The sequence below is a fragment of the Nicotiana attenuata genome, chromosome 7 (genome assembly GCF_001879085.1).
Source record: "Nicotiana attenuata strain UT chromosome 7, NIATTr2, whole genome shotgun sequence".
Classification (NCBI taxonomy): domain Eukaryota; kingdom Viridiplantae; phylum Streptophyta; class Magnoliopsida; order Solanales; family Solanaceae; genus Nicotiana; species Nicotiana attenuata.
The window spans coordinates 109,394,484-109,415,992 of NC_031995.1; positions in this window are offsets into that span (position 1 = coordinate 109,394,484).

The window sequence follows — 21,509 nt, forward strand, 5'->3', positions numbered from 1 at the left end:
TTGTAGTTGAACACCATAGGTGCCCTAACGCACCTAAAACTCGTTAGGTGGCGACCCTTCAAAATTGCAAACCCCTTTCCCAAAAGGAAAGAGTTGTCCTAACCAAATGTCACAAACCCGATTTCCGCGGAGGAAAAAAAGGGGGGCGCGACAACATGGCGACTCTGCTAGGGATTTTTTTAGGCTTTTACCATTTCAGATTATTCTTGTGAATTTGTGCCTCTCCCTATGCGCAATTATCTGTTTAATTCCTTTAAGCATTTAATTTATTCTTTAGAAGCAAAACTGATATATCTTCCTTGTTTTCTTTCCTTTATTGCTTTACATTTATGAAATTGCTGTATTTATCGCTTTCTTAATGTGCAAATACATGTCAACATGCTTTTAATTATTGCATAATCATGCTCGACATCATACTCCACTCGTGCCAAACAAATCCTATAGCAACGCCTATAATGAGTGGTTGCGCTCTTCCTATATCATTACCCCCTAAATTCGGAAAGGCATATTTGCAGTAAAACTAGTCGATCAGCGGTGCAGTCGACAGTTCCGAGCCTTCCCCCCCTTGAGTTGTCCGCTCAAGGGTACCAGTCTAAAACCCCATAGAAAACGTACTCTGTTTAAATTGTGCATGCATCATGGTCAAACCTAGCCGGATCAGTTATGTTGTCCACATAATGATCCTTTAAGATAGCCTTGTCCAAAGTCCACTGAATTTCCCTAAAACCCAAAACGGACGTCGTCACGTTCTGTACATTTATTTGGAGAACTAGATGCTTCCTGCTAATCATTGATATTAAATAGTCAAGTCCGGTGGGGGAAGGGTCTAACCTCATTTACCTTGCAGAAATATGAGGCACGAAGTCCCCAGATTCGGCATGGTCACCAAGATCCACCCAAGGTTGCTAGGCTGGTGGAAAGATTTACACTCTAGTGATCAGAATCTCATCACCATCCCTCCTGGAAATCCAACCCAATAACATGATCATAGACGCTGCCACATTATTTTGGGATTGCGAGAGAGCCGTATTCCGCTTTGGGGATATTGAAATAACACCTTTTCTGGAGGAGATTAGAGGACTGGCTGGCCTAGTATGGGAAACTCCGGGTTTGTTAATGCTTGAGAATCGCAAAGGTAGAGGCTTCCTTAAAATTATGGGTTTGAAGAAGAATCCAGAACTGACATGCTTAAAGGATTCATACATCCCTTTTGACTACTTGTATGAAAGGTACGGTCACAGTAAATCTTATCGCAGCTACTCTAGCTAGTTTGCTTCCTGGGTCTGATTGTATTTCCAATGAAGAAAGGTAGAATTCATACTAGGCTGGCTATGGTAACCAAAACCCTAATGGATGGGATCGATGGGCAGGCGTTTAGCATCGTACCCATGATTATTGCAGACATATACCGAGCCTTGGAGAAGTGTCAAAAAGGAGCAAACCACTTTGAAGGCTGCAATCTATTACTCCAACTCTGGCTACTGGAACATCTCCAAAAAGGCGAATATCGACAAGAAATCCGGCGTAGGGACTGGGATGATCACATCACTTTCCATCACCCTAAGCGAATGAATTACATCCCCGACATGTTCGCCTGGACTGAGGATGCTAAGGGATGGGTTGAGCTATTTGATAATCTGACCGAGGAACAAGTTCAGTGGATGTTTGAATGGTTTTCGACAGAGGAGTTCATCGCCCGATCAAGAGATGCACCTTTCATGATACTAATTGGTCTCAGGGGAGCACACCCTTACGTCCCTCTGCAAGTCACGAGGCAAGCTGGTAGGAAGCAAGTCATACCCAGGGTCGACAAGATGAGCCACTTTCGAGCCGACTTCCAAGGCGATGATAGTCCTTACAAGTGCCAAGCCCAACACATATGGCAGCGAAAAAAACCATAGAGCCAGACAGATACCACGCCAATTGTACTCCTTTCTATTCAGGTTGGTTGGAAGACAATCATGATGGTTTGGGCCAGCCAGGGTTTGTTCGAGGCCATAGGATTATAGATAAAAAGGCTGAAGCGGAAGTCAAGTACAACCAGTTGCGCAAAAGGATCCGCGAGTGTGAAAGTGAACATCGTGAAATACAAGAGTCCAACCAAAAGCTGATCAAGGAATGGAAAGATATGGCTACCAACGCCAACAAAAGACTGGGATACTTGGAGCGAGGCATAGTAGAACAGGAAAGAAAGTTTCTCAAAAGGGTCGAGGATTGCCAAGAGGCTAAAGGGGCTGAAGGCGGAGCATACCTGTTGCTGGGACATCGCGAGTTGGGGAAGCTGTTCGAAGGAGCCAAGGATGCCGAATCTAGGGAAGGTCCTTCTGGGACCAAGTAGATAGGAATTTATCTTCTTTGCTTAAAATGTAACAAGGCCAGCGGCCATTAGTAACTTTTATTCCTTGTTTATTTAATGTCAATTTGGGATTCGTCTTATCTTTATCAATGAAATGAGGCATTTAGCATTCCAAGTTCTCCGAATCAACTTGTCGCTTGGCCAACCTCGGGCACAACGAGGTTCCCAAATTAGGACACGATTTACATTCCTGCACTACGTGTATAAATATTGCAACACTTTTTATGATCCTCACTAACTTGTTTACCTTTTTATTTTATTTTTATTTTTGTTTTTTTATTCCCCTCCCCAAAGGTTAGTTTGTGCACTCTGGCAACATCATCTTATTCCACGAGATCCAGGGGCCCTCCACCCACTCCTTCTCTTAGTACTGTTAAGAACAAGAACAAAGGCAAAATGGAAGATTTGAACGTCAGAAAGGAGAACACAACAGCAGAGGCCACTGATGGCCATGGTATTCAGGTTCCCAATGAAAATATGTCACAACTTGAGCAGAAATTGTTGAAGTTTCAAGAAGAGCTTGATGAGGTTCCGAATCTGGACAACCTATCCTTCTCCCTCAGCACCCCAGACACCATCTTCCCCAACGGTCAAATCCCCACACCTCCACAAAAGCAACCAAATCATCCCACTTCTCCAACAAAGAACCAATGCAACACTTGCCACACTCCAACAACGTTCCACTACTCATCCCCGAACTGCAAAACTCCAAAAATGACAACTTCCACACCCACATACCAGGCCACCACAACAATCCCATCTATGTGGAGACCATGCCTCTCTCCACCCAGCTTATATCTTGCACACCTGAGTCCGATGAAAAGGATCTACTCATCAGAAACTTGGCTGAAGAACTCAAGAAACTGACCAGCCGCATTCAGGGCGTCGAAGGAAGTAAAGGGATCGAAGGGTTGAACTATGAAGATCTCTGCATACAACCAGATGTCGAACTACCAGAGGGGTACAAACCTCCCAAGTTCGAGATGTTTGACGGTACAGGTGATCCAAGGGTCCATCTGAGAACATACTGCGACAAGTTAGTCGGGGTAGGAAAAGATGAAAGGATCCGCATGAAGCTATTCATGAGGAGTCTGAAAGGAGATGCACTATCTTGGTACATCAGCCAAGATCCTAAGAAATGGTCGAGCTAGGTAGGTATGGCCTCTGATTTCATGGACAGGTTCAGGTTTAACACAGAGAACGCGCCAGACGTGTTCTACATCCAGAATCTAAAGAAGAAGCCCACGAAGACATTTCGCAAGTATGCTACTCGCTGGAGATCTGAAGCTTGTAAGGTCAGACCCGCCTTAGAAGAAGAACAAATGAACAAGTTCTTTGTTCGGGCTCAAGACCCGCAATACAATGAACGATTGATGGTGATTGAGAATCATAAGTTTTCTGACATTATCAAGCTGGGGGAACGAATTGAAGAAGGTATCAAGAGCGGTATGGTTACGAACTTTGAGGCCTTGTAAGATACAAATAAGGCCTTACAGTTGGGTGGTGTGTCTAAGAAGAGAGACATAGGGGCCGCAATAGTTGCACAAAGGACCAAGTCTCCCCTCAAATATCAAACCTACCAAATACCTCCACTCACATATCAGCCAGCCCCAAACTACCAAGCACCCTCCTACCAAGCTCCACCACCAACTTATCAGTCACCTCTACCTCCCACATATAAACCTACCTCACCCAGATACTCCCAACCAGCTCATGTCTACCAAACATACAATACCCAACCATTTCATCACCAATCACCCACCGCACGCCAAAACTTCCCTAGGCCCCAACATAATTTTGATCGGAGGCCTCCAAAACACTACACAGCCATCGCCAAACCCATTGATCAGCTATATGAGAGACTCAAAGCCGCTGGTTATGTCACCCCCGTCCCTGCTACAACCCCTAAGAATCCTTCTCAGTGGGTTAACCCAAACAAGTCTTGTGCATACCACTCTGGCATGAAGGGACACACCATCGACGAATGCCGCTCTCTAAAAGACAAGATACAGTCTCTGATTGATAACAAAGTCATTGTAGCAAAGGAAGCCGCTCCGAACGTCCGCAACAACCCTCTACCAGACCATAAAGGTAGAGGTATTCATATGATTGAAGTAGAGGATGATTGGGATCCCGAGGGATCCATCGGGTTGATCGCATAAGGCGATAATCCAAAGAAACTAACAGTTACTCTCAACCCCATCATAGTCCAGATCCAACCGTCTGAGGTCACTGAGGTAGATGTGTTTATCCCTCTTGAGTTTGAAGCAGAGCCATCAACAAAGGCACCCAGCACCATTTGAGGTTGCAGTTTTGCCACCCATAAAACATGTCCCATTCGAAGTAAAGGTGGCCGCACCAATCCCAGTGGCAATGTCCACCGTGCCGTCATTCCATACAAAAGCCATACCTTGGGATTATACAGCCGAGGCTAGGAGGAAAGGCAAAGTCAGGTTCGAATAGACTGTTGCAGCACAGGGTATGATAAGAACTGGGAGAGTCTATACCCCTAAACACCTAGCTGAGTCAAGCAAGCAGGCCTCCAACCGACCACTCATCATTCAGACGGGCCCAGACGACCTTTGGAGGAAAATACAGGCCAAGGAGTATTCGATCATCGACCAGCTAAACAAAACTCCAGCACAGATATCCATCCTCTCATTACTGCAGAATTCCAAGACATACAAAAATGCTCTGTTGAAGGTGCTGAGTGAAACATACGTTCCAAGTAACATCACTGGCGGGGAAATGGCTAATATGGTGGGACAAGTATTAGAAAGCCTTAAAATCACCTTCTATGAGGACGAGCTGCCACCTGAAGGGTTGGGTCACAACAGAGCCCTGCACATCACTGTACAATGTGAAGACTATTTCATTACCAGGATCCTGATCAATGGGGGTTCCAGCCTTAACATCTGTCCTTTGGTAACACTCAAGAAGTTGGGCAAAGGGATGCATGAGATAAAAGAAGGAGAAATCAATGTGAAATCTTTTGATGGGTCTCAGAGGTCCACCATCGGTGAGATTAACATGTGTCTACAGATGGGACCAGCCTGGTTCGAGGTCGATTTTAAAGTGATAGATGTGCCAGCATCCTACAACTTGCTGCTGGGATGACCCTTGATCCATGCTGCTGGGGCTGTAGCATCAACACTGCATCAGGCCGTAAAGTTCAAATGGAATCGCCAGGAGGTGATCATTCATGGTGACGGTAGCAATCCTATATATAGTCGCCAAACCATTCCGGCAATCGGGGGAAGAAGAAAGCTAGGCAGAGAGACCTACCACCACATCGAGCGGGTCAATGCTATCGACAAAGACAAGTGGTGGATAACAAAATAGAGAGCATATTGAATTTGAGTGGGTAGGAACTTGGCAAAGGACTCGGCCAGAACCTCCAAGGGATCTCTGAACCTATAAAACTCAAGAAACATGGCACTACCTTCGGTCTAGGGTATGAATACACCTGGGAGGAGTTCAATAGTTGGTCGCCACCATGGCACGGTCCTTACTACCCGTTAGAGCAATCGATACCGCACCTGGAGCAGACTTTCAAACAGGCTGACATCATCTACGGGAGAGACGAAAAAGAGGCACTCGCAGCAGTGAAAAACTTGTTTTTAGAGGACAAAGATATGGACTGCTGTGTTATTCTCGAGGAGGAGGGGGAGGAAGGTCCTTCCATACAAGCTGTGAGTAGAGGGGCATACCTCAATAATTGGACCATCAGGACCACCAGAGTCCGACGAGCCTCGGGGTAGCAACGCTAAAACAAGCACTATTCACTTTTTTATTTACTGAATGATTTTTCTTTTTTGCTTTTTTCAATTTTTCGAAATAAGATCTTCAATGTTCAAAACAATTATTCAATTTATCAAGGCTTGTTTGAATTTTCCAATGAATTAATATTTATTTCTATCATTTTCTCCTTATTTACTTACACAGCATTACTATTACTTATCTTGATGAACCAATGACTGTGACATGCAATGAGACAACGCAACAAACGGACATTGATTCAGAAGAGGATTACATACCAGAGGAGATTGTCAAAGAAGTTGAGAACTTTGAGAACAGACCAAAGTCCAACCTGGACGACATAGAGATTGTTAACTTGGGAGATGCAAAAAACGTCAAGAAAACACGAATCAGCGTTCACTTATCGCCATCAGAAAAGAAGGAATACACAGAATTCCTAAAGGAATATGAGGACATATTCGCCTGGTCGTATGATGACATGACTGGTCTAAGTAGGTCTATTGTGGCCCATAAACTGCCAACCGATCCGACATGTCTGCCGTTAAAGCAAAAGCTTAGAAAGTTCAAGCCTGATATGAGTCTGAAAATTAAGGAAGAAGTCACCAAACAGATCGAAGCTAAGGTTCTCAGGGTGGTTGAGTACCCGACATGGTTAGCCAACATTGTGCCAGTACCAAAGAAGGATGGGAAGGTCAGAGTCTGTGTCGACTACCGGTATCTCAACCGGCCTAGTCCGAAAGACGACATCCCTTTGCCGCACAGTCCGCACATCGATCGGGGCAACCCCTTATATGCTGGTTTACTGTATAGAGGCTGTCCTTCCCGCTGAAGTAGAAATTCCTTCTCTAAGGATCATACAGGAAGCCGAGCTCAACGATGCAGAGTGGGTGAAGAGTCGTTACGAGCAACTAGCTCTTATAGACGGAAAGAGAATGAATGCAGTTTGCCATGGTCAACTCTAACAAAATAGAATGTCCAGAGTCTTCAACAAAAGAGCCAAGCCAAGATAGTTCACATCGGGGCAGCTGGTGTTAAAGAAAATTTTTTCCGCATCAGGATGAAGCCAAAGGGAAGATCTCTCCCAACTAGCAGGGCCCATACATGGTTCACCGAGTTTTGAGAGGAGGAGCCCTCATACTTTCAAAAATGGACGGAGAAGTCTGGCCAAAGCCGATTAATTCAGATGCAGTCAAGCGTTACTATGTGTAATCTTTATGTCTTCCCTATATGATGTACTTTGAACTATGCCTGACCTGATTCCCGTTTAAGAGGGGATACGTAGGCAGCCCTACGGGTTCGCTCACAATTCTATAAAATTTTCATTCCCCCCCCCCTACCCAAAATTGGAAACTGGGGCAGAATTTTGAGGACCCTCAAAATTCCAAAGTAATTTAAGCCGATCGTCGCAAGAGCAATAGCCAGAAGCATCAACCCATCAAACTGGGGCAGAATTTTGAGGAGGACCTTAAAATTCCGTAGCGAGAGAGGTTGCAATGTCTCGAACCACGTCACAGTCGTCGGTTCATCTAAAAACTTTTTATCATACATTTATGTTATACTTTTACAAGATCATGCATGTTTATTATCGAAACTGCTTTGTTTAGCAACGCTACCCCAATGATACAGACGGTATTGCCAGATCAAAGGCCAAACGAGTCAAGCAAAGCCCGTGGGGATATGAACTAACCTTCCCCTTTACAAAACTCGCAATTTTTCTTTGGATGCAGGCACAAGGATTGCGAAATCATTGAAACATATTGCACACTCATGGAACAAACATTGTTCAAGAATACGACTCTCTTAACCATTACACTTACCTACATTTGCTATTCGCACACCAGTGATGTCCCGTATGTCACAATGCTCCCAGTAATCGCAACGCCGCAATCTGCTATCAGCTAAGAAACTCTACTATCATTTGCTATTTTATTTTATTGCATAAGGCTACCATTCAGACTTCCGAGGTTAAGCTCTAGCTCTATCTGCATCTGCATTGCAGAAGGCTACCATTCTGCCTTCCAACTTGCATAAGGTTACAATTCTGCCTTCCAACTTGCATAAGGCTACCATTCTGCCTTCCAAATTGCGTAAGGCTACCATTCTGCCTTCCGTATTGCATAAGGCTACCATTCTGCCTTCCAACTTACATAAGGCTACCATTCTTCCTTCCGAGGTTAAGCTCTACCTCTATCTGCATCTTTTGCATTGCATAAGGCTACCATTCTGCCTTCCAACTTGCATACGGCTACCATTCTGCCTTCCGAGGTTAAGCTCTACCTCTATCTGCATCTGCATTGCATAAGGCTACCATTCTGCCTTCCAACTTGCATAAGGCTACCATTCTGCCTTCCAACTTGCATAGAGCTACCATTCTGTCTTTTGAGGTTAAGCTCTACCTCTATCTACATCTGCATTGCATAAGGCTACCATCTTGCCTTCCGAGACTGAACGTTGTCTCCATCCACATTGCACGGCTGAAAGATCGCCACATTGCACAGCTGAATGATCGCCACATTGCATGGCTGAAAGATTGCCATATTGCACGGCTAAAAGATCGCCACATTGCATTGCTGAAAGATCACCACATTGCACGGCTGAAAGATCGCCACATTGCACGGCTGAAAGATCGCCACATTGTACGGCTGAAAGATCGCCACATGCTACTGCATCCTTCATGGGCTGAAATATCGCCAACCCATCCAAAGGCGTCATCGTTCGGAGGCACCATCCTCATAGCCCGAGAACACCATGTCATGGCCTGAGGACCCCTTTCAACCTTTTTGCATATCATTATTCAAAGGTGTCATGGTTTGGAGGCACCATTCTCATAGCCCGAGAGCATCATTTCATGTCTTGCGAATCCTTTATTATACGCTTCATGGCCCAGGACATCATGGTCTAAAGACGTCATCGTAACCGTTCAAAGACAGCATTCATGGTCCAATGGGAATTTGCATCATGTCTAAATTTACGCACGATATATGCTTGTATTACTTATTTGCAGGTAAACCGGCGAGCAACGGCCATCCCGGCGGGAGCAAGCCTACTCCAGTTCCCGTAGCCATATCAAGCCTTAACCATTCTCACAATTTGCCCACTCGCCCCGTCCTGGATATTGCGTCCGTTCTTGGAAAGCCTCCATCGGCATACCCCGCCGACGGATCCTAAACTACATATGGCCTGATTCCTGTAAAACCAGGAATATGTAGGCAGCTTAAAATCCAGGGCGCGGCCTAACTTCTTCGAACCGTTTCGTTCGGTCAAAATTGGCCATCATATCTTTACCCGACAACTCTTTCATCCTTCCCGGGTAAAGAGGGGCAGTTGTTGACACCCAATTTTTCCCTATATATATTTTCAGTATACAGAATAACTTCAAAAGGGCGTATATATGCATATGTAAGCATATTCAAATGTCTTATTATTTCTTCATAATTTTTAAGGTTTCAAATAAATTTATTTTCATCTTTTATCCATAAAAACCCCAATGATTATTTCAAAAATTATTATTTTTTGTAGTTCATTTGTCGGACCTTTATATTTATGCTAAGATATAGCTAAGATAATTTTTGCAAATTTTTACAAATTTTATTTAGTAATTTTAAGTTAAATTGCATATAATTTCAATATTAGCCCCTTGTAGATTTAATTGTGTTTTATATTCTTAAAATTAAGTCCAGTATTTTTAAATTAATAATTATATGCTATAAGTCATTTTGGTGCTTTTAATTTGGTTCCAGAAATTAATTTACCATTTTTTATAACTTTAAAAGGGGAAAAATGGCTATTCAAATGATTGCCCAATTTTATTTCAATTGTAGCCTAAATTGAATCCCAAATCAGACCCAATTTCCCCCCGGCCAAATTTTGTTTAAAGCCGACCCCTAACCCATTTAAACGACCCAACCCAGACTCCCCACCTAACCTCTTTAATCCTAGCCGCTGATCATTTAGATCAACGGCTCCAATACGCCCTTTCCTTTTTAATCCCAAACGACCCGTTTACCCTACTTCATTTCTCACCAACTGCCGCCTTTGAATCCCTCTTCTCTCTCAACTCTCTCTGAAACCAAACACGAACCCTAGCCGCCGCCATCAAACTATACCCTAATCCACCTTAAACCCTACCTAATCCATGGCCTCCCCTGGCCATTGGAGATGTGTGGTGGCCTCCCAAGACTCTTGGGTGTTTTTTTCTGTGGTTTCATGGCTAGTCCTCGAAGGAATCTGTTCCAGTCCTTGCTCGACTGCTGTTCATGGCTTTTGTCCGGTCATCCCTGACCTTTCTCCAGCCAGCCATGGCCGTTTGGGTCAGATCCTTGACTCTCCTGGTTAGATCGGTAACTTTCAAGGGCTTTCTCACCTTTTCGGGGTTTTTCGAAACCCTAATCTTTAATATCCTTTGATTTTCTTTCAGATCTACTTTAGATCTGTACTTGCTGTGAATGTCAAGTGTTTTCCTCGAAAGTTCTTCAACGTTTCTTTCAAAACAACTTTTCGTTAAGGTTTTCCTTTATGATTTTCAAAAGATCTCTTCTCCGATTTTTAATGTTGTTTGTGATTCTGCTATGTTTTGCTCATGTTGTTCTTCTATCTGAGTCAGCGTGTTGAAAACCCTATTTCCTTTTTGGGTCTCATTCGAGTTCTGAAGCTGTTCGTTAGATGTGTACTTGTTTGATTAAGTGCTTTGTTTGACTTATTTGTTTTACCATCTTTTAAACTCGATTATTGTTGAAAACCCTAGGTCTTTGGGTCTGAAACTGTTTGTTTGAATGTATACTTAACTCGATTGAAAGTTCTTATTTCAGACTCTCTTTTCTTTATGTGACTTATCTGATTTTTACTCGACTATGGTTGAAACCCTGACTTCTCGAAAGGTTTCCTCACTTGTTACTGCAAGACCTTTACCTGTTTTGACTCTCTTCTTCATTTTGGCTATACGTGTGAGCCCTGACTATCTAACCTTTTTCACTACTGAATCCTATGCTTATTTCTGCTACTATTCTATGCTGTTTTTTTTGCCAATGTGCTTGGCCTCGCATGTCCGATGTTTCTGTTCACTCTATTTATATACTAAAGTGCAGAAGCATATTCTTCCTTGACTGTCTTAATCTTGTGACTGATTTCAGAAACTTTTCCTTTTATGAACCCTAATTTCACTCGCCTGTTTAAAATTAATTGATTCTTTTCCCTTTTACTGTGATGTGTTACCTTGCCGATTTCTTTCCCAAAATAAGCATATTTTTGTACTTAGACTCGATTGTTCACTGCATGCTTTTACTATCCCTTATATGGCAATAATCAGTCTGCTTCCAAACTGATTTTCTTTCCTTAATTAGACCTGCTGCTACCCATTAGACAGTGATTCCTTAATTAAAGGGGAATGACTTGGGTAATTGATTCTGACTTGTGATTGTTTCCATGTTTGTATCAAGACTTTACTTATTACCTCTCCTTCACTCGTTTTCAAAAAAACATACTATAGATACCCTGTACCCCACTTCTTTCAGAAGAAGAGAACTATCTAAGTTCAGAACACACACTTCACTAAAAACTCTCTCTTTTTCTCTGTTACTATTTGTGCTAATGCTTTGTTTAGCCGGCTGCAAGCCAAGGCTAGGCTGTGGACATTTTCTTACCTTTCTTTTTGCACTTTGCTTATTACTGGTATGTCCTAGTTAATTTTCAAGCATCAACAACAACATGTTTCTGCAATTGTTTCAACTTCTTTCATGTTTGTCCACTTCTGCTTATGTTTCTGCAATCAAGTTACATTATTAGAATGTTGAAATGTGTTCCCTTCCCCTTTTCAAGTTAATGCTCTCCTATATATATGTATCCCAAACCCCACATCCCCTCTTTATGTTTGTATTCTCTGGCTGGTTTATGAACATGACAGCATCCTCTATTGTTGTGCATGTCTAAACCTGACCCCTCATAGGGTCATATGCTTCATGCAATGTATTCCCTAAAACCCTGACCCCTTTGTGCAAATGCTGACTCTGTATAGTTTAAATTTTACTACTACTATTTTCGAATCATCCTTATCACTTACTATTTCCCAGCCCGGTTTTAATCTCTATGTTCTGCACTTTCACTATATTCCTAGAATCTAAGTTCTGCCTCTCTTGTGTGAGCCTTGCCTTGGGACCCTTGAGCTCCCTCTGAACATGGACACATGAGAGCTGGCCCTTCCACACTGAACTTATCTCTACCTGGTTATGCAAGCCTGGGTGTAAGCACTGCTCGGGGTCCCTTGAGACCCTTAGGGAACTTTGACACACCCAGGTCTGAGAAAGGCTCTGAAACAAGTGGCATTTGAGGTGGTTTGTTCCATAACTCAGAGAGGAAGTCAGAATCAGGCTTCCTATGGTTGTAACTTCTTATTTTTTTTACATTTTTGATGTAATTCAGTATTTGGTCTGTAATAATTTGTAAACAGATATTGGGGTTGGTTAGTGAAAAAGGATTGGGTAATTATGCATGTTTTAAGGGTAGATATCCTGCCTATAGGATCTGTTTTAATAAGTTCTGCATGCTTACTTCCACACTTAGATATCCTGCCTGTAGGATCTGTTTAATAGAGTTCTGCATGCTTACTTCCACACTTAGATATCCTGCCTATAGGATCTGTTTAATAGAGTTCTGCATGTTTACTTCAAAAATTAGATATCTTGCCTATAGGATATATGGTTATAATCAGACGTCATCTGCAAGGTTAAAAATTAGATTCAAAAATTAGATGTCATGCCCATAAGGTTAATATCAATATTTTATAGAAATCACGCCTGTAGGAATTTCGCTATGATCAAATAAATCCTGCCTACTCCGCTTCATTAGATACCATGCCTATAGGACCAAATCATCCTTTAATATTAGATACCATGTCTGTAGGGATTAAAATCAGCAACAATAGAGGTTATGTCCATAAAATCTGAAACCAGTCTAGTTAAAAAATCTGTTTGACTCGTACTGTGTTAAAAATTAGTTACTCCTTTCATTAATGCAGTCTAGAAAGCATGCCTATAGGATCTAATTTGCTCGTTTAAAACTGCTACTGCTTTGCCATTTTTGAATCAGTAATAGATATCATGCTTGTAGGGAATCATCAATACACACCTAGGGAAGCCTTAAGTAACGATAAAATCGAATCCTCATTGTTTAAATAGCAACTGCTACAACCAGCAGGCAGGCCTAATTAGGACTTCTTATCTGAGTTATGTAATAAATTGGTCTGCTTCAACAACTAAAACTCCCCTTTCTTAGTACTTTGAATTCTGGCCCTAAATGTGTTTTAAGTCATGCTATTTATGTGCTTTACTTGAGGAGGTATATATGAGACTTCTAGTTGTTTACATGTTTCCCCTAATATGCAGTCCTATATGTTTTGATGTCGCCTTAGTCTTTTAACCTTTAAAACCCAAAAGTCAGCCTAAAATCCTCCCTCTCATAGGAATAGTAGTCCTAAATCCCTTCGGGACTGATAGGAATGGGACGGGTAATAGCATGCAATAGAGGTCGAGACCAATCCGCTCTTTAATACCTTAACGGGTGGCAAGGGTAGATATGGATATGATGACCGGTGCGCTAATACCATGTGTAGCCCCACATTTGAGGAGTGATTACCGGGTATTGCATTGATGTGATCCGTATTACAAATAAACCTAGGACCCCATTTATATTCATTAGCATGTTTAGTTATAACTCTTTCAAAACTTTGACTCATTCTATCACTTACAAACATTTGTGTATTTAAAATCCCCTCTTATTTGAGCCTTGTTTGTTTACTTTTTAATTGCATAAATTCACAAAAACTATCTGGCCGGGAACGACACTAGTAGATCCTGAGGGGTGCCTAACACCTTCCCCTTGGGATACTTTCAAGCCCTTACCCTATCTCTGGTTATCAAGCGTAGTTGTAGTTGAACCCCATAGGTGCCCTAACGCACCTTTAAATCATTAGGTGGCGACTCTTCAAAATTGCAAACCCCTTTCCCAAAAGGAAAGAGTTGTCCCAACCAAATGTCACAAACCCGATTTCCGCGGAGGAAAAAAAGGGGGGCGCGACAATTACGAGTTTTGTTATTCTAGGCTTTCTGATAGCGAGGTTTGAGTTCATTGTCGTAAATTAACTGTTATACTTTCATTTCCTATTTTCTTTCCTTTTTATTATTATTATTATTATTATTATTATTATTATTATTATTATTATTATTATTATTATTATTTTTATTATTATTATTATTATTATTATTATTATTATTATTATTATTATTATTACTCCGTATAGGTTAGTGTAAGTGGCCCGCTTTAGCTTCATCACCACTTCGTCAAGGTTAGGCTCCGCACTTATAGAGTACATGGAGTCGGTTGTACTCATACAACACTCTGCACTTTTTGTACAGATACCGAAGTGGGTCCTAGCGGTATTCTTTAGCTTTTTCTTGGATCTAGTTGCTAAGAGAGACTTGAGGTAGAATTGCACAACGTTTGTAGCCATGAAGTCCCCTTCCCTCATATCTTTACTGTTTTTGTGAGTTTCAAAATAATGTATTTTATTCATACCATGTTTGTAGCACTCTAGATGTTCATGTACTCGTGACACCAGTTTCTGGGTTATGTTTAGACTCTCTATTCAGTATTATCATACAATGCTTTAGGCTTATATCGTTTCCATTGTTATTATCTTGTTGAGTAGTTAAAATCAGTTAATTTTCTTTACGTCGACTTGCCTAGCAAGTAGATGTTAGGTGCCATCATGACCCCGAGGTTGGGATTCTTGGTCGTGACAAGTTGGTATCAGAGCCCTAGGTGTTCCATGTCTCACGAGTCATGAACAAGCTTAGTAGAGTCTGGATGATCGGTACGAAGACGTCTATGCTTATCTTCTAGAGGCTATGGATTATTAGGGAAACTTTCACTTCTTTGTTTCTCTATCGTGCAATTTCGTTCTATCGTTGATGATTGAACCATTCTATTCTTGTTCTCTCACAGATGGCGAGAACACGCACATCATCTACATTCGAATAGGAGTCAGAGCCCCCTGTGGTAGCTACTACTAGGGGCAGAGGCCGAGGTCGAGGCAGAAGCAGGGCTAAGCCTAGAGCTCGAGTAGTAGCACCCGAAGTGGAGCCTCAATTGATCATGAGGAGGAGGTCCTAGCTCATACCGCACCCGTCGGACCAGCTTAGGTCCCAAAGGAATTCATAGTCACTCTAGTGCTTCAGGATGCTCTAGTCTGCTTGGTGCGCCATATGGAGAGTATGACCTAGACCGGTGCATTTCGGGTGGCACCAACTGTCTCTAAAGATAAGGGAGGAGCACAGACTCCCACTACTCACACTCCAAAATAGGTGGCTCCCCTATATCAGAATCCAGCGGCCCACCCAATTGCGCTAGCTCAGCCGGTTGTTGTGGCATTGACTAGAGACATGCCCTCTATGTCTTCTTAGGCCTTGATGAGGTTGGATAAGTTTAACAAGATCTTTCCTGTTCATTTCAACAGTGTATTTTTTGGGACCCACATGATTACTTGGATAATTACCGTGAGGTGTTACGCAACAAGGGTATTGTTGAAACCAATAGGCTCGACTTAGCAGTGTTCTAGATGACCAATTCCGCCAAGAGGTGGTAGAGATATTATGTCTTGACTAGACCAGGTGGTTCGCCTTCACTTACCTAGGATCTGTTTTTACAGTTATTTCTAGAGAATTTTATTCCTTTCACTCTGAGAGAGGAGTATCGCAGGTAGTTTGAGCCCCTTCAGCAAGGTAGCGTGACTGTCACTCAGTATAAGACTCGATTTATGGGCCTAGCTCGCCATGCTATCATTTTACTCCCTATTAAGAGGGAGAGAGTGAGTAGATTCATTGTGGGGCTCAATTTCAGCATTAGGCTACAGATGGCCAAGGAAACTGGAGATGATATTTCTTTCCAGAAGGCCGTAGATATTGCTAGATAGATTGAGATGGTGTGATCAGGAGAGGGTGCCCATCTTAATAAGAGGCCTCGTTAGTCTGATGGTTTTAGTGGTGCCTCGTCTTGAGGAAAGGGTACTTTTTGTAGAGGCCATCCTTCAAGGCCATTTCGATCAATACTTTAGGCATCCCACAGTGCTTTGGGTAGTCGTGGTCCTTATGTATCTCATCTTGAGCAGCCAACCTGCAGTGCACTATCAGCTCCTATTAGTGCACCTCCAATCCAGAGCTACCACCTTGGTTATCTAGCCGGTTCAGGTCAGTTTCAGCTTCAGCAACCATATCAGCTGGATAGATGTTTCGAGTGTTGGGGTACTGGTCACATCAAATGGTATTGCCAGAGATTGTTGAGCAGTATGCCACAACAGAGTTCTCGTGCCATGGTTCCAACACCGGTTGCTTCACCGCCCGCTCAGCCAGCTAGAGGCAGAGGTCAAACTGCCAGGGGTAGAGACATTCCTTTTGAGGTGGAGGTCAGGCCGTTAGAAGTGGAGGCCAGCCAGCTAGAGGCCGTCCGAGAGAGGTTAGGGTGGTGGGGCCTAGCCCCGTTTTAATGCATTCCCAGCTAGACCTGAGGTCGAGTCATCTGATGTCATTATCACAATATTGTTCCAGTCTGCCATCGAGATGATTCGGTTCTATTTGATTTGGGCTCTACTTATTCCTATGTGCCATCCTATTTTCCTTCATATCAGGTTGTGCCTCGTGAATCTTTGAGTGCTCCTGTGTATGTGTCCACGCTGGTGGGAGATAGACTGTGTCTATCAATCGTGTGTGATTACTATTGGGAGTCTTGATACTAGCGTAGATCACCTACTTCTTGATATAGTAGACTTTGATGTTATTTTGGGCATGGATTGGTTGTCACCTTATCATGCTATATTGGATTTTCACGCCAAATAGGTTACCTTAGCCATGTCGGGGTTGCCTCGATTAGAGTGGAGAGGGACTCTTGGCCATTCTACCATCAGGGTATTTTCTTAGGTGAAGGCTAATCGTATGGTCGAGAAGGGATGTCTAGCTTATTTGGCCTATATTCGCGATTCTAGTGCTGAGGTTACTTCCATAGATTCAATACCTATTGTGCATGACTTCCTAGAGCCGGGGATGCCACCCCACAGAGATATTGACTTTTTTCTTGATTTGGATCGAGACACTCAGCTCATTTCTATTCCACCATACCGTATGACCCTACTTGAGTTGATGGAACTGAAGGAGTAGTTGCAAGATTTACTTGATAAGGGATTTATTAGACCTAGTGCTCATCATGTGGTGCGCCCGTGTTCTTCGTAAAGAAGAAGGATGGCTCAGTGAGAATATGCATAGACTATCGGCAATTGAACAAAGTCGCTATTAAGAACAAGTATATGTTGCCGAGGATTGATAACTTATTTGATCAGCTTCACGATGCCGAAGTGTATTCAAAGATTGATTCGGTGTCTGGCTACCATCAGTTGAAGATTAGGGAATCAGATGTACCTAAGAACGCTTTACGAACTCGGTATGGGCATTATGAGTTCTTAGTGATATCATTTGGGTTCACAAATGCCCTAGTAGTATTTATGGACTTGATTGTCATGCCCCAAACCTGGGGAGGCGTACTACAAGAAAATAGGCCATTAGCGAAGGGAAATTCGATCGTTAAAATCCCTAATCAAGTCGTTGTTAGTCAATAACGACCAGGAAAAAACCGATCGTCGCCGGTCGCTAAAAGCCCCGACGTTAAAAGTTTACGACCGGATCTCAAGTCGGTCGTTAAGGAACCTTTAGCGACAGCAAAGAATCCGGTCGTTGTAGCTCCTTTTAGCAGCCGTTCTTTGCTTGTAATTCCGCTCATTAAATCTAGTAATTATGACAACATGTTCGGTCATTAAAAGTTCTCTAACCTTAGCTAGTTGCCTATTAATCTTCCACAACAATTAAAAATCGAATCTTTGAGGGTTTAGATACATAGACGCATCTAAAAGACACAATTATATGTTCATATAAATTTCATAGTCTATTACAAAGAACTAAAGTATCATATTATAAGAATATACCTATCCAATTTGTATGACAATATGTTGTCAATTCCTAATAAAAGAGAACAAAATTCATGTACAGGTTAGAACATCTTTAAACAACTCTAAAGAAAATGGAAAACATGACTCTATTGTGCTTCAACTTGTTTTTTAATATTTGCAGTTGCTTATATTTGTTCTGCACTTTCTTCTGGGAAAAGTTCTTTAAGCTTGATCTCCTGAAAGAACAAAGTTAAAAAAAAAGTTATTAATAGAAATACTTCAATATCTTGACAAGCATATACACAGGCAGTTGTCCACATCACTCTGTTACAGAGGATCAGAGGTACAATAGCATCAACTTGGCTTAATAATTTAGTGGAATAGCTAAATCATAGATAACTTTTGACAATCTCTCTAAATTTGAAATATCTTTTGGTTCAGTAAGTTCCCTACTCAGTCCAAAAAAGCAACCAAAAAATCCATTGGAGGGGGAGGGGGAGACAAAAATTTGTTCCAACTAACAACGCCATGAACAGGATGAGACATATACTTTTAGCCATTCTCATCTAGAGTAACATAGTGGAATATATTCTATTATACTTGTATTGATAGGCTACACCTGTAATCTAATAATAATATTCTGCTTCGTAATGCAAGACTCACTAGTATTTAAATTTTAAATAAATTTATAATAAAACACTTTTACTTTAATATTCCATGACACAACAATCATTCATAACAAGAAGCACGAGAGACAACATATCCGCAACTTGACCAAACTAAGCTGAAATAGTATCATGAATTTACTGCTATTTAGGATGAAAGAAAGCATAAATATTTCAAGAACTCACAGCTTGTAGTCAATGTTGTTGTGTTCCTTAGTTGTGCTTGAACTTTTCTCTTTTACATAGGTAACCGGATGAAATACTCCTCCTGTATATAGGTACTTTTGTAACTTCTTCTATTTCTGAAAGCTGAGATACAAGTTCACTGTGCAACTAACACTAGTTATCTAAATCCTTGAAATCTAAAGCAAGGTCAAATACAATCGTCTATGATGTATCTCAATCATAATTAAAAAGCACCAATCAGATTCACAGTTAACCAATTATGTTTTTACTAACGAACACTATTCAGATTCACAGTTAACTCAATTATCTTTTCTACTAAAGAGCACCAGATTAAAATCTAAAAAATAACATACATATATATACAATCACACAAACAAATTTAAAAGCAAAAAGAATCACAAAACAACAGTTAATCTTCTACCAAAAAGTGATTGATCAATCAAAGAATATCATACAAATAAATTGCTAACTCGTAACTTACTTAGAGTTTCCTCGCCCAAAATTTTTCAAAAATAAAAAAATTAACAACAAAGGCTAAAAAATTAAAAAATAGATCCATCTGCAGACTGAAAGAAGAATAGTACAAAAGGGTGCTTTTCAAATTCTTATCTTTTTTTCCTTGGAAATTATAGTATTTAATCGTGAGGCTCTGCTATAATTGATGATAATTGTGAATTTTCAAAATGGTGCCTGTTGTTGCAATGAAGCTTCCATCCCCTGAATTTGATATTACTAATACAATCCACGGGTTGATAAGATAATATGAGAATACCTGAAACAATATAACACATACCCAACCACTGGATAATTTTTTTAAGTTGTACATACATGTCAAGGTTACACTACAACGTGGTCAGTTTAAAAAATAAAATGGTTGAGAGGCATAATGTCGATGAAAGTGTGGCGCATGTCATAAAAAAGAAATTCAAAATACATTTGGACTTTGGTATAAAATAATATGTTTATGACATTAAGAGATTCTAAATTTAGAGTCAACTTCTCAATTCAACTCACAGGAATTATAACTGCCGCAGGTCGTATGATTAGCAGCTACTTGTTATCACTCCCTTTATCTCCCTTTTTGGTATGTACCTTTTCTGGCTAATAACTACGCTATGAAACCGTCTCCAATTTAAACTAATACATACTAATAAATAAATTTTCATATGAAAAAACCTACTGCTCAGTTGATGCTATGAAACTTCTTCTAATTAAACTAGCTATTGCTCATTGTAAAAAAAAAACTCTACCCCAATTCAAAATCAAGTTGGAATTTCAAGTATTCTACGGGGAATTTTTTGTCCTAAATGCAAGCTGATGGCAAATAAACAAAAAAGCAAAAAGCAAACATTTATTTAACAAACTAACAAACAAACGAGGGAACACTTCAAGAATGGAATTATAAATTCACTTAAAGTTCTACACATACTTAGGAGCAAACAAATATTTACTTCACTTAGATGACTAGGTTAAGAATGGCAAATAGCAATCGATTAGCAATCTACCAAAATAAGTTGTGATAGATTTAACAACAACAACAACAACAACAACCCAATGTAATCTCACAAGTGGGGTCTAGGGAAAGTAGGATGTGTGCAACCTTATCCCTACCCTGGAAGGGCAGAGAGATTGTTTCCAATGGACCCTCGACTAAAAAAAGATGGAAGAAGCACTGATAGCAAGTAATAGTAATACAAGGTATTTAGAAAACGAAATCCATCCTAACGAGTAGGAGTTTCAGAAAACATCTAACAAAAACAACAAATTGAAAGAGAGAGAGGAGTGATGTAGCATAGTGAAGATCTAATCATTCAATTACAAAATACTATTAAGACTTGAAAGACAACAGGAAATTCCATTTGTTAGTACATCAAATTTCATTCACTGTTTCCATTCAAGAAGAGGTACCTAATGAAAGAGGGAGACGGATAACTTTCCCGAGAAGAAACAGGAATACTCAAATTTCATCAAGCGGACTCTACGAAAAATTCTTCATTTTTTTCAGTCACAACACAGGTCATAGCTAAATAGCTAAAGGAAATGCAAAAACACAATAGAAAATTGCAACATTACAAATCTACAAACAAGTAAATATCAAGCAAATTACTTTTCCCAAGGGAAAACCTACAGCCTCACATGAAATTCAACTGGGTACAGAAGATTGTACTTATTGGCTTGACAGTTTGTAGCAATTTCCCTGAATAACTAGCTTTCTATAAGGTCTTTTATACAAATATTAGCAAAAGACACTAAGTCAATACTAACTATCTTTCCCAAATTACATCTATAAAGCGCTCAAAGAATTATACAGCCTTCCAAATCAATTAGATTCTCTCAGTTTTACTAGGGGGAGAAATTCTGAAATGGCTAAGTCATAGTTAATAAGATATATTAATATTCTGTCTTATATCTGTCACCACCCAAGTTCTCCCTCCCTCCATGAACTATCGTGATGGCACATAGTCCCTACGACTAGGTAAGCCTAACACTTAGCGGAAAAAGAATAAAAAGGTACGAAACTAGCAAATTACGAGTTATATAATAAAGAAGGTTATAATGCCGC